Source organism: Pezoporus wallicus, unplaced genomic scaffold (assembly GCF_028554395.1).
Source record: "Pezoporus wallicus isolate ANWC-B61680 ecotype Strahan unplaced genomic scaffold, APGP_CSIRO_Pwel_v1 contig_3820, whole genome shotgun sequence".
Classification (NCBI taxonomy): Eukaryota; Metazoa; Chordata; class Aves; order Psittaciformes; family Psittacidae; genus Pezoporus; species Pezoporus wallicus.
In genome coordinates, this window is record NW_026643060.1 from 119,562 (window position 1) to 133,338 (window position 13,777).

Here is a 13,777-nt window from a genome sequence, read left to right on the forward strand (position 1 = left end):
AAGAGTACAGCTTTATATGAGTTAAAAGGACTTCAGTTTTTCTACCAAGGCCTTAAAAAACTGTTACTGTAAAGGTACTTGAATCAAGATTACAGTCGTTTAGTAGGTTAATTATTTTTTAGTGAAGAATATTATGTGTGCCTTTTTATGATGTTTGGATATAGTTCAGCAAGGTACTTAAACAATTGTTTACTGCTTGTTTTACTTCGGGATACATGTATGTGCCTTGCTCAAGTAAAACCTAAATTGCTAAGGATGAACTTTGGGGTCAAAGTTTCAAAAGCAGCTTTTCATTTTATTGTTTGACCATATTAATTTATTGCTAAAAGTCAAAGCACAACACTAGGGAAGAATTCCAGCATCTTTCCAGGTCTCCAAACTTCATAAGACTCTGCTGATCAAAGACAAGTTCTTCTGTGAGCACTGGAAATAATGAGAGGCCTGCTTTCTATCAATTTGTGTTCTTCATCTCCACAAATACTTACAAATACACATCAGTGTATTAACAGTTTCTCTCCCTGCATGTCTGAAACATCCTCAGACAGCACTTGCCTGTAGATTGGTTAGCTGGCCTCTGCGACACAGAGTGTGTGCACCTCTGCTTCCCTCAGTGATGGGCTCTAGCGCAGATTTTCTCTTCTATACAGGCTTCAGTTTTATTGAAACTTAATAATGAATTAGACTTTTTTTGGTTGGTTGGTTTTGGTTGTTTTGTTTTGTTTTGTTTTGTTTTGTTTTGTCAAATTTGGCTAAAATTATCCCAGGGGTTTTAAAACATTGTCAGGGACATAAGACTGTGTAATTGCTAATAAGATGATGGTGTACATCTCATTTTCATAAGAAGGTAAGATATAAAGAAAATTATTGTCAGCATTAAAGAAATGTGCTTTTAGGAGAAAGTTGTTTCCCAGAATAAATCTGGGACTGCTTTTCAGAAGTTAGTGATATTTATACCAATGACTTGTAAGCATAAATCTTCTGTACCATCAGAATATAAGAATCTGCTTTAGCATGGAGTTCTAAACAAACATAAAACAGAAGTAACTTCAGAGTGTCTGTGAAGACAAGGAAAAAGCAGGGATGTGGGCAGAGAGCACAGGAAACAGGCTAAGGGAGTAGTTCTAACCATTTTATGTATTTATTTACTTACTTATTTACTGGGTGTTTGATTATGGGAACTACATTCTGAATGGACAAAACCTGCTGTGATTAGAACTTCTCTGTGCTCAGTGGAGTTCAAGCACTTCATCTGATTCCTCCTCTCAGAAGGCAAATCTGGGAGAGCATCAGTAGCCTCATTTCTTTCCTTGGCTGAGGTTATCCAGTGATTTAAGTCACTGTCCTCAAAGACAGCATTTTTACCACCTTGCCTAACAGATTCCAGAGACAGTGACCTTCTGAGTGTAAGATGTTTCTGCTGTCTGTAGATTTTCCAGAGGCACCAACTAAAGACAGATGGAAGGGAAAAGTTCAGTGTGTACCGTGGGAAGGCCTGGTGAAGATTTTCTGGATCCAGCTCATGTTCTTTTTTTCTTTTCTACCTTTCCTTGGTAAAAGGTGAGAAAACAGATTAAAAGTCCCCAGAAAATGTTTGGTTAGATATAAAAAATGAATAGTACCTGACACTATCAAGTCTCAAACAAGCGCCTGTTGTCTGCTATTTTTACTGGACTCCTCAAAAATGTCTCCTACAGTTAGCATTTGTGTCCTACCTGGTATCTTACTTTCATAAGTTCAAACAGACTTTGTTCTTATCTCTCCTTAAACAGTTTTATGACTTACTTTTTCTAATCCCCTGAATGACCCAAGCTGCGCATTAATATCATATTCCTTCTCTTCAACCTCACAGGAAGTCATTTTTCATTACGTGATTCAATGCAATATACAGTATGCCAGGGGCTCTCACAAGCCTTTCCAGTTTTGTTTCAGGTATGTTTTGTAGGTAGAATGGAAGTCCAGGCAGCTGAGGCTTACTGCGCACAACCAGGGAATTTCCCTTCTCGGTACCTCAGCCTGACCTTTTTGTACAATGGGAATGTTTTCCTGCCTCCCAAAGAGGCTGTGATACTTCTGAGAGGGCATGAGCTCATCAAAGAAGATTCACTGGAAAGGTCCAGCTGTGTGAAGTGCTACCATATATGAGGTTTCAGAACAGTGAAGGGAACTGAAAACATTAAAGCTCCTCTGCAATTCAGATAATCCTCTTTTCAAAGTTTAGTTGGAACCACAAATTCGATTATTAGAACACCTCAACATTTTTCCTCCTTGTTACTTTGGATCAAATTCAAAGCATAATACCAATGACTAAGAAACAGAGTAATCTTCCTAGTCACTTACCAAAAGCAAAAGAAGAAAAGTTTCTGACACCAGAGTCCCCATCTGATTTAATTTATTTTTTTTAATGTAAGTGGCAGAAAATTACTAGAATTAGTAAGAAAAGAAAAATAAGAAGTTCCAATAACATAGCTTGTTTGAGGTTATATTTTATGCTAACTTTATGACCACACAGAATGGGATAATGCAAGACCACTAGGATTTCCTGATTTGAACAGGCTAGATTTAAAGAACAGGGCTGACAGTCCTAATAATGGCTCAACAAATGTTTCTTGGGGTTTCCAAACCTTTAAAGTCATCAAGTATTTCACTGATTTCTTATTTTAAACTGTAAATCATGCTCAATTTAGAGACAAACTTTTCCATCTTTCACTACAGTGACTCTTTCCTAGTAGCTTAGAATGGTGATTTACACACAAGGTCTTCCTTCTAGAGGTGGGATTTCATTTGAAATTGGTGGCTGATTCTCTGTGCACATGATCAAAACAACACCAAGCTGTGAAAAATACCAAAATTCTTCCTAGTCGGAACCATGTGTCTGGAAACTGTTCCCAAACATACTTAATAGAGTTTACCCGTATCTTGTAACATCATTCGAGAATGTCACTGTAGTCTGGCTCACATCTGAGCAGCTTTACAGAAAAGGTCTTCACTCTGGAGTTGGACATTGCCCAAGTGCACCCAAGCACAGGGTGCAGTAGGGTAAAGTTTGCTTTCAGTAATGCCAACTGTCAGTAAACCCAAGAGGGTTATTATAAATAGAAATTGTTAAGACAAATGGTGTAGCCACGCAAAATTTTCCTGGCAGGAAAGAAGAGGGGTCCACTGGAGCTGCAATGTGAATTTCAGGCTCTTGAGGATTCCCTCTGCTGTGATGATCTCACCATTACTTCTTAAGTCATCAAGAGTGGCTGTTTTGTAGGAGTGGTTTAGCTACAAAGTAACATTTTACCTTATTCAATGAGGATGACAGAAACCCTAAATTACCACTATCTGCTTTTTCTCCATTTCAAAATTCAATCATTTCAGTGACATATGCAGAAATCCAGGGTATAGGAATGAGTTTCTGCTTTTCCATCTCTTTATCATCCTCCAATTTTATTAATATTTCTGCAGTGTTTAAGATTAGGTAGTTTGATATATTGGAGTTTTGGGGAAATTGGATAAGACAGACTGATTTTTTCATTTCAGCTTATTGGGAATGGAGTCGTTGCAATTATTTGATGACCTGACTGAGGAGCATTCACAGAATACAATTAGAAGAAGGAATCGATTTTCACAGACAGAGTGAGTAGAAAGACACAAAATAGGTATGTATTTCAGAGCTTTCCATAGTTACAGCAAAATCACGTTGTTCATCTGGATTCAGAAAGATTCAAAGGAACAGACCTAAGGAAGACGCAAAACATGGTAAGATCACAGATTTGAGAAAGTGAGTAAGAGCCACATTCTTCCTCCAGAATGCCCTTCAAACATTGGCACACAAGTAAGCAAGCAATCAACCAGACAGAAATCTGAACTCAGACACTGATTCTTGCATTGCTGTTTTCTCTCTCTTCCTGGAATGAAGTCCCTTTACTGCAAGCTGCACCTCCTGTTAAGAGCTAGTGTCTTAAGAGGGCTGCAGTGGTCTCCATATGGCTTCTTCCTGTGGAAGACCTAACCACCTCTTCTGTCAGATCAGCAGCTGTGAATGGCAAACAGAAATGGGATGAAGGTACAATTTCTCACTTATGTCCTCATTACTCCGTGTTGCAAATGTTCAGCTCTTTTCAGTAGTAGATCTGCTGGTACCAACAGGGACCCAATACAGACCATAACTCAGTGTCTCATAGACCTTCTTGAACAGTCAGTCTGATCTCACTGTGGGTGAGTATCTTCAACTGAAGATATAAACAGCCTAGTAAAAGGACTGAAACCAGTTACTCAGCAGAAGGGAAACCTCCTTCCTCCCCCACTCCCTTTAGTCTGAAAAGTCACCTTGCACATTGCAGGAAATTTCTCTGCCTAACTGACAACTTGGCAGCCCTGACAAGAGCAATTTGACTTTGGATGAAAGCTGGATCTGTGGCAAGCATATAGTTACAAAATAAGTCACGCTTTCTTTCCTTTGAGTGCATGTTCTATTTATAGCACATTCCAGATTATGCAAGGATTCCCAGAACACTGCAGACTCTAGTTGAAAATTAGATCTGCAGAGCACAGAGTGCATAAAGCAATATTTTTAAAATCTCATTGTTAGCAAAATGAGCATCTTGCAGAAAAGCTGGGATAAATTTGGAAAGATACAGCATGGTAATAAAGGGTAGTTACAATTCATTTGATTTTGTTTGCCAAATCATTTTGATTAACTTCATCTTTTAAAAAAGCGAAACAGTAATCGCATAGAAAAAACCTGAAAAGCCAAGGTAGATAGTTCACTTGGCTGAAAAGTGAAATTTTTATGATGTTTCAGAGAGTATGTATTTTAGAAAATATGAAGGAATGTATGACAAGAATATCTGAATTCTAACAGTTTAATGTCAATTTCTTCTCAAAATTGTGACAGAATACAGTATTTTTCTATCCATTCAGACATGGGATAGAAGCTTTCAGTGAAAGTTTGGTTTTTGATGCAAACATTACGAATTTCTTAAATTTTCATGTTGAGAATGCCAAATAATAAATTATTTCCCAATACAAATAAGTATTGGAACTGGAAATATTCAGAGACATTTGAGAAAAACAATATAGCAGAAGGCCATGCAGATATAGAAGTAAAATACATATATCATTGAACATAGAGTGCAAATACACTGTAAACACCTGCATCTATTTAGTTTCTCCCAGCTCATACGTCATGTGAACTTAAAGTAGTCTTACGCTTTGAAATAGGCCAACTGGCAAAGTTTATTCTAAATTTTCAAAGGAGTTACCACTCCTAAAGCATGGAACAGGAATTTCTGAAAGTCAGACTCAGTCATAGCCATTCTGAAAATATGGCTAAACAAAGAAGACTCATAAATCTATTACAAAGTTTATTATCACCAAGTCATAGCAGGTTTTCATTGAAACATCAAATAAATACATAGCTTTGTGTTAACACTATTCAAAAATACAAACAACACGGACCACTTCCATGCCAGTGCATTCTGTCAGACTTCACAGTCTTGCCCTGTTTTGAAAAATGGATGTATTGATTGGATGTCCCAGTCTATTTTAGACAGCAGATTCACTCTAAACTCTGGTAACTGGTGTGCTGGCTAGCTAATCAATCCCAAAACACACTGTACTCTTTCAATATATGTTTTAGTTTACTACACAATTGCCAAGCCCTGTTATAAATTGAACATAACAATAAAATACACCTATAGAGAAAGTCTGCAAAGTTTTCTTCAAAAATAGATTAAATGAGCAGTATACCTAGGCTTAACTGTGCAGTTTTATGGAGTGTGTTTAATGTGTTACAAAGCAGAGTTTATTCAACCAGAATTAAATAGCTTACCTTCAAAAGTCCCTTAGAAACTGGAGGTCAACAAAGTAATAATGCTGTTGCCTTTGTTAACACAGCATTCAGGCCTCTACCTATGTATCAGATTCTGCAGCGTTTCAGTTCTTTAAAAACATAAAATAAATAGGAAGAGGGGAGAGAAGAGAGGGGGGTATCTCTGGACCCCAGTGTGCTGTGGAAGAGCATTAGTGATATCACCTATACTTCTCATGTCACTCGAATTTCAACCACTGAAGTGCTATTTTTCCATCAACAAACCATGGAAAGAAGGTGATGTGAGCTCCACAGTTGTCTATCCAATTATTCATCATTAATGGGCTGAATCGCAATGTAAACCTTCATGCGTAACTCTAGAATCAGAAAGGAGCCAGATTAGACAGTTTTAATTACCCAAGTCATCATCTGAGCTCTCTCTTCTCATACCCTTTCAGTTTTAAATCAAACCTTGGGTCTCACATGTTAGTTTTTGCACATCATCCACATAGATACTGGAATAATTTACACAAAGTGTGAAGTAGTCTGGTTTTAGCTATCTGTTGCAAAGTTAGCAATGTTACTATTCTTACTGGGCACAGTGTGTAAGATATATTCCCACACTAGGAGAGCATTTAGTAAGGTCACGGCAATGCCCAGTCCTTATCAAACACATTCCCTGGAAACTTGGCAGGGCTTTCATTTTACAAGAATTCAGGGGCAAATTAATGGTATTGGGTTTAAGCTTATTTTTTTTCAGTGTTTCTGCAGAAGGAGATTTGTTACCAACCTGTAACAGAAAATTTGTCTAATTTTGCTTTGAGTAAATTGATTTTTAATTCATTTAAGTCACTAACTTTGGTACAGGTACTTCACATTTGCACTAGAATTAGGCTGTATTCACACTACTAAGATATATTTTAGTCTGTTTAATCATTTTGTAAGGAAAAAAACTGAGCTTTTAATGTAATTTTGAAGATGATAACATCAAGACTGGAGGCAAGCACAGAGTAATATATGCAAGGACCAGATGCAAATGTTTCCAGTGTTTAAAAAGGATTTTATGTAACCTGGAGGAACAGAAGCAATAGAATTGTGGCTGTAAATGGAAACAGAACCCTACAGAAAGACAGGACTCAATCATAGAGCTATGCCTCTACTTCTAATAATCTGCGGGAAAGAGGGAAGTCACACACATGCTTCATTTCTTGACATTTTTCTGACGTTTTCCTTAGCCTCCATCCTGTCAACAATGTCTGTGCGTGATGGGCTTGTTGCCAGAAACAGTGAGGTGGAACTTGAACATGACCAACCACTGAAGATCTTTGCAGGACCCCCAGGCAGTCTGTGTAATCAACAGGAGGCTCTTCAACTTCTGCTGCCAGATCAAACCATGCGTCCTGAAAAGATGCATTGAATGACACAGAATGCTGTATCCAGTGGAAAAACATGGGAGCAGAGAGAGCCTTATTTTAGGAAAGAGTCTTTTTAAAAAACTTATGAAGATTAAAAAAAGAGCAGGAGCAGAGTTACTTATTACTACCTGCAGAAGCTGAAAATAGCCTCAGTAAATTAATGAGAAGACTCAAATCTCTCTGAGATCCCAAGAATGTGTATAAAATTAATTCATGAAACTTCGCAAATACTATATTCAACTATGTATCCTGAAAGCAGAATATATACAGCTAATATGCAAGACCAAGAATTTGTTGTAACAACATCAGCTGGGTTTTGCCATTTCTTAGCCTCAGCAAGAAATTGGAATTTGAAGCTGGATAATTCATTAATTTCAATTAAGAAGAAAAGGACTAAGGTGTAGATCCTACCTCATACTACACCTGTGCAAATTAGGGACTGGGGATCACAAGTCCTTTCCTACAAGGCACACTCTGGCAGGCAGCACAGCAAGCAGCAGTGCTCAGGAAGAGCTGCTGTCTGAGCTGCCAGCCTGCAATCTGCTCTCTTGCAGCATTTGGTCTTTTTCCCCAGCACACTGGTATAGCATCTTGCCATTTGCAGCATGTGCTGGCCAAAAGGTGGCATTTGGGTACAACTGCACTACAGAAGTCCAGTAAAATAAATTGACTCGGCCTGTCTGCCAGAAGAAAATCTTCTACCAAAGGATACCCTTTGTCAGACGCTGACAGTCCTGCAGAGGACAGACACGCTTAGGAAACCTGCTTTCACATCCTGCACCATGAGGGATTTCTTCTGCGACCTTGAACAAGTTATTGGCTTGTATGTGCCTGAAAAATATTTGCAGGGGTTCTTGAGGGCAAGATTGCAAAGCCCTCAAATACAATAGTACTGAGGAGCAGAAAAGTGGGCAACTTTTTTTGGAAACAGAGCTTTCTACTTCAACTATCAAAAAAAAACAACTGTCCCAGAGTTCAAGTATGGGGGTCAAAAAGGGCTGCGATAACAGAGAGCCTTCCAGCTCTCCTCTTGGGTAATGAACATGTCTTCTGACACTTAAACAGCCGCTGCTGACTGATAAACAATGCAGCATCTTTCCCTTTTAGCCTACAGAAAGGGTCACCACATGCAGGGCCTTTGAGCTGTTTTGGGAAGCACAGATCTTAGAAGACTACAGCAACAACGATACAGTTCTGTATTATATAATTGTAATTTCTCCTCTAAGATACACAGCTCACAGACAGTGATGTTCCCTGGCTTTCCTCACGTGAGAGTCACAGTGCTCTTTGTGCAATGTTGCTCCTAGAGCTCACAGTTCAGTGACTTTCTATCTGCCTTGATTGTAAGTGACTGTGTCAACGCTCATGCCAAAAATAAACCATCCTGTCGAATGACATGGATACTCCACAGGCTTAGAAGCATCTTTTTATAGCAACCCTTTGATTTAAGATACCAAACATTTGCTATTTTTGGCACAGAGGCTTGGAGAAACTTTGATGATCTTTAGCCTGCATGACTACTTTTGCACATAGCTCAGGTGCTGTCAGAGGACTTGTGTTTTTTCTTAGAGATAGGGGAATATGTTTATTCTACTGGCTACTTGTACTCACTAAAGGAACAGCTGACCTAGAAAATAGAGACTGAGTTATCCTGTGATAACCCTCCAAATCATTGCAGGGGTATTAAGGACTTGTCACTTCAAGAAGTTCTAAGATGTCTGGTTGTCTGATACTGAAAATAATTTTAATTGAATTAACTAGAAGTGAAATGTAACCATAGGATGACTCTGATACATTTCCTCATTTAATGACCTGGAGACAAGTTATATATTTATTTATTTTAATAAGAAAATGTGGTACTAACGGCAGATGCCAAATTCACCCTCTGGCAGATAGAAGCTCGCTATTTATTCATAGTGCAGATTGAAGATGTCCTTATCCAAACATTTTTTTTTCAAGTCATGATTTCCCACTAACACAACTTTACCAGCCATAAACAGCACCAGAAGCTAGTGTGTAGGCAGAGCTCCTGTTATTTTACCTCACATCATTCAGTACAACTACATAACAGAACAGTAACATTTTGGCAGCACCACCCAATTTTGTCATTGCTATCAACATTATAGTGAATTGTGTTTCTGATATTTACTATTGTAGTCAGAGCCAAATCTCAGGGAAATGTGTATTGCTACTAAATGTTCTGTAGCTTAAAAAATGCTTCATAAATTAGACCTAGTTTACCACAGTACATACAGAATCTGGAAGGTAATTTAATTTTCCCATCCTTATAAATCTTAATATCACTGGTAGGATTTTTCAAATAATCATTACCATTTTCATGATAATGGTGTCATTTGCAGCTGACTAAATAGAGGCCCAGACTATCAACTTTTACCTAGGAAAACATAATACAGGGAGATAGAAACAAGTAGACACTGTGGAAGGACAACTTGAAGAGAGAGAAGAAGCTGTGTGAGGAGCCATATCTGGCATATTGTGTCCAGTTTTGGGCCTTTCAGCTCTTTCCATTGGAGAGAGTAGAGTGGAGAGCCACAAGGATGGTAGGGGCCTTGAACACATAATGTGTAAGAAGAGGGTGATGGAATGGAGTTTGTTCAGCTTGGAGAAAAGAAGGCCATAAGGGAATTTAAGAGTTGTCTTCTGCTGTCTAAAGGTGGGGCTTATACAGAAGACGGTGACAGACTATATCCAAAGGAATGCCACAAAAGCATAAAAAGCAGCAGTCACAGGTTGCAACAAGGGAAAGGCATAAGACAAATATTCTTTACAACAAGGGTGGTTAAGAAAAGTAAGAGATTACCCAGAGAGGATTGAAAATCTCCAAGGCCATGAATTCAGCTGGCAAAGACCCTCATCAGCCTTACGGTAGTTCCTTTGTTGTTAAAACCTGTTTGTTGCCAAACCTGGTGATTTCCAACAAACACTTTTTTAAATTGTGTCAGAAATTCCAAGTTTTATGAGGTCTCATTTCAGCACTGCTTCAGTTCTATGGGACTGAAGATTTGCTTTCATCTTGCCTTCAGACTTAGCTGTAGTGCAAGTTACTGGTATGGTTTGCTACTCTTTCATGCCTGCAGTTCAGCCTCTAGCCCTTGTACTAGAAGAAAGAGAGAAGTCCCTATGCATCATTCAGGCCAGATAAATAGTGGGAAGATAAAAACAAATCCATGGCCCATCATCCAAAACAAAAAAATGGAACAGATCCCCAGATCTCCTTTTAATGCTTTATTTCCATTGAAGTTTCTTGCTCCTGCTCCCTTTTTCGTCAATGTGACTTAACAGCAAATCTATGTAATAAAAGTATGGGGGGGGGGGGGGGAGGGGGAATCAGTGTATGGACACTTTATCGATATTTGAAATAATTTTAAAAGATAATTTCACAAGAAATCTGTGAATAGAGACTTATTTCTTCTGCAAATAAATATGGTCCTAAATACCAGTGCATTAAGGCTGCTTAAGCCTGCAAGTAGGATGATTCCAACTTGTCCTATTTTAGCAGGGCATACTCAAGGTACACTTTTTAAGACTACTGAAGGCAATTCATTTCACAATTACTTTGAAAGGATTGAAAGCTGACCAGATTAGATTCAAAGCCTGGGCAGCACTTGCTACAGCTGAATACAGACCTATCTAGCTTAGTTGCTCACTGATGTTGATATCCACTAGTCATTAAGTAAAAATTCAGTCCCTTAGACTTTCCTCTCTAAGGCATGCTAATGAATTTATTCATTAATGTTTATCCAACTAGTAAATTGTTCTTCTCCCCCTGTACATAATATCCCTCTCCTTTAGCATTTGACCATTTCAGATGCTGCAAGAGAGACTACAAGCTCCCATGGAAAGCTTTCCTTATAAACACTAAAATGAAAAGAACAAAAGAAAACAAAAGGACTGACAAGTTACTATGCTTTTAGATGATGCAAGTGAAAAAAGTGAGGTTTATTTCTAAAAGCTGTCATACAATGCTTATGTCTATATACCTATGCTTTAGCAATATCTTCTTTGCCTTTTTCAGGTATCCACAGCCAGGTCTGACTACAGGAAACAGCCCATGGAAGAACATGCATTTTCTCGTACCTTATCTGCCAGACTCCTTTATTTGAGAAAACAACACAAAACAGGCTCAAATAAAATTAATAAAGAGTCATAACTTACCTTGTCCACCAGAATACAGACATCAGAAAAATATATAGTAAATAATTAGCTGCTTTTATATAGGAAAATGTTCCCTTCCTTTACCTTAGAAATTTAACAGTGATTTTTAATTCTGACACCTATTAGAAAAAAGCTAAAATACTACTAAGTATTAGAGCCTGAGAGATGCAGTCATTATCAGAAAGGAGCTGCATTATCATACACCAGATGTCTCTCATTTTTATTAATGTTATAAAATCTGAAAGTTAGAAAATTTAAGTATGATAAAACTGTCTTGTTGAGCTCTTCTAGGACAGACTGAGGAGTGACTAAGAGGCTTGTCTACAGTATGACCACTAAGCCAGGGTAAGGAAATATTACTTCTTACCATTTTTCACTACCTCCTGTGTGCAAACACTTCCAAAAGAAAAATCAATCCATATGGACAAGGATGCTCTCAGCTGAAAAGATGCCTTCCCCTAAACAATCTGTACTAAGAAACAGAGGCATTAGAAACAGTTTTTTGCCTTCCCCTTAAAATGAAAGGTGGTGCAGACCTCCTTCAGCAAGCTCTGTCCAGAAACAAAGTCAAGCAGTCATACCAACACAGCACTATACAAAGGTACCAACAACAGTTTTTTTAACTAAGCAGCAGCATTGCACTCCAGTAACTGTTTGCTGTCTTTGGAGTCAGAGCTGGTCACTTGTTTAGTATATATATTATTCAGTGAATGGTGTTGTATTCCACTGCACAACACCTTTAATTGTAGAACTGTCCATAGCGAAATAGCCAGCAGGCAATGCCTACCGTTGATGTGCAGTAATATACTTTGTAAACAAACTCAGTTCAGACAACTACTCATCTTACTATTGGCTTACCTGCCTACACGCTCACTTTAAAGGATGTTATAACCTGCTGCACATTACACTTGTGTGGATCAGTGATACCAAGGATTTTCCAGACTGATCCCCAAACAAAAGGTCAAAGCCTTAATTCTTTTCTTTTTCTACTGGCTTGGTTGTCTGTTTTTAACTAGAAACACTGTGTATCTTAAACACACAAGGTTTATGATTACATTACTCAGCCTGAGTTAGATAAGCAGTAAGAATATTGGAACAACGCACACAGCTTTCAGTTGACAGCATGTTACCAGGTAGAGGGGAATTGTTCTGAATTCATTTCAAGCCTGAAATAATGCCAAAAAGGGGGAATGCCATTATGCAAACTACAGGCAACTCATAATTAATGTCTGAAATCCCCTTGTAATTTAGTCTTTAAAGGTGAAGAATCAAAACAACTATCAATTATAAAGACCATAGGACAATATTAGACTGTTTTTATCCAGAAATGTTATTGGTTTACTTCTAAGATTTTTTTAAAAACCTTGATGTCAAATGCGAGCACCACTGTCCCATGCAAATTGTCAAGTACATAATCCTTAGGGAGGCTTTTCTCATCCCCAGTTTGATGTGCTAGGTGGAAATGAGGACTCTGCTGACAGCAGGCCAGATAAAGTACACATCTAGCATTGAGTCAAATGCTCTACAATCCCAACATGAACACTTGACAGACACAGACATTTGTGTAATTACCATTTGGTGAGAGGCAGATAGCTCGGCTGTTTACCGAGAACTGAATAGTTCTTGTCATCTGTGTAATATGCACACCAGCTGTCAGTCAGAGGTGGGTGGGGTCTCTTTAAGACATTCACCTTTTCTCAGCTCACAGAAGAAAAACCCTCCCTTTCCAGAAACAGACATAAATAGACTTCTCAGCAGACATGGATGCAGTTGAGATTAGCAGATTTCTAAACACACAAGATAAGGACTGGAATCACAGTGAACTTCCCCAGTTTAAAGTATTTCCTTAGTCAGAAAGTATCTGTACTATAAAAGTCTAAAGAATCTGTACTAAAAAAATTAGATGCACTAGAAACACATTTTTGGTTAAAGTTCTCATTAAGGCTCCTTCCTTGTTTTCCCTTGCTAACAGCCAAGAGAAGTCCTGCAGATAAAGCCCTATACACTGTCAGCAAAGGGTGCAAACCCAGAATATTTTTAGCTTTTCTTGGTAACAAACATCTCTGAATACAGTAACTCTGCTCCTCTTACATCCAGATTTCAACAGTAGTAGTAGATTTACCGCTTCTTTTCTGGAAGAGCTGTGATATTTTTACTGTAAAGCAGACAATGCTCAGCATCACATTTCAAACAAGTTCTCTTGCCCAAATGCTCTGAGCTGTGAGGCAAAGCAACCTGCTTGTTTCCTGAAGCTAAAACCTGGAAAGATGCATTTGTTCCCAGACAGTGCAGCTTTCTTCCTTTGATTAGCACATAGAGCCTAGAGACTCTACCCATAACTTACATGGTTCCTTTTTGTATCAGTACAAGTTTGTATGCATCCAGTTGT

General features: G+C 38.3%; 1 long non-coding RNA gene across 3 annotated transcripts; it reads left to right on the forward strand.

The window, feature by feature from the left end:
- The first annotated feature begins 3,243 nt into the window (after positions 1-3,243).
- LOC130592355 (uncharacterized) lies at positions 3,244-13,479 on the forward strand. 3 transcript variants are annotated; one of them, XR_008970532.1, is made up of 4 exons: positions 3,244-3,384; positions 3,526-3,621; positions 11,026-11,733; positions 13,090-13,479. It is a non-coding gene; the product is annotated as an uncharacterized LOC130592355 (long non-coding RNA). The 3 variants fall into 3 exon arrangements; XR_008970531.1 differs by lacking the exon at positions 13,090-13,479 and having other exon boundaries at positions 11,026-11,851; XR_008970533.1 differs by lacking the exon at positions 13,090-13,479 and having other exon boundaries at positions 11,249-11,851.
- The last annotated feature ends 298 nt before the right edge of the window (positions 13,480-13,777 follow it).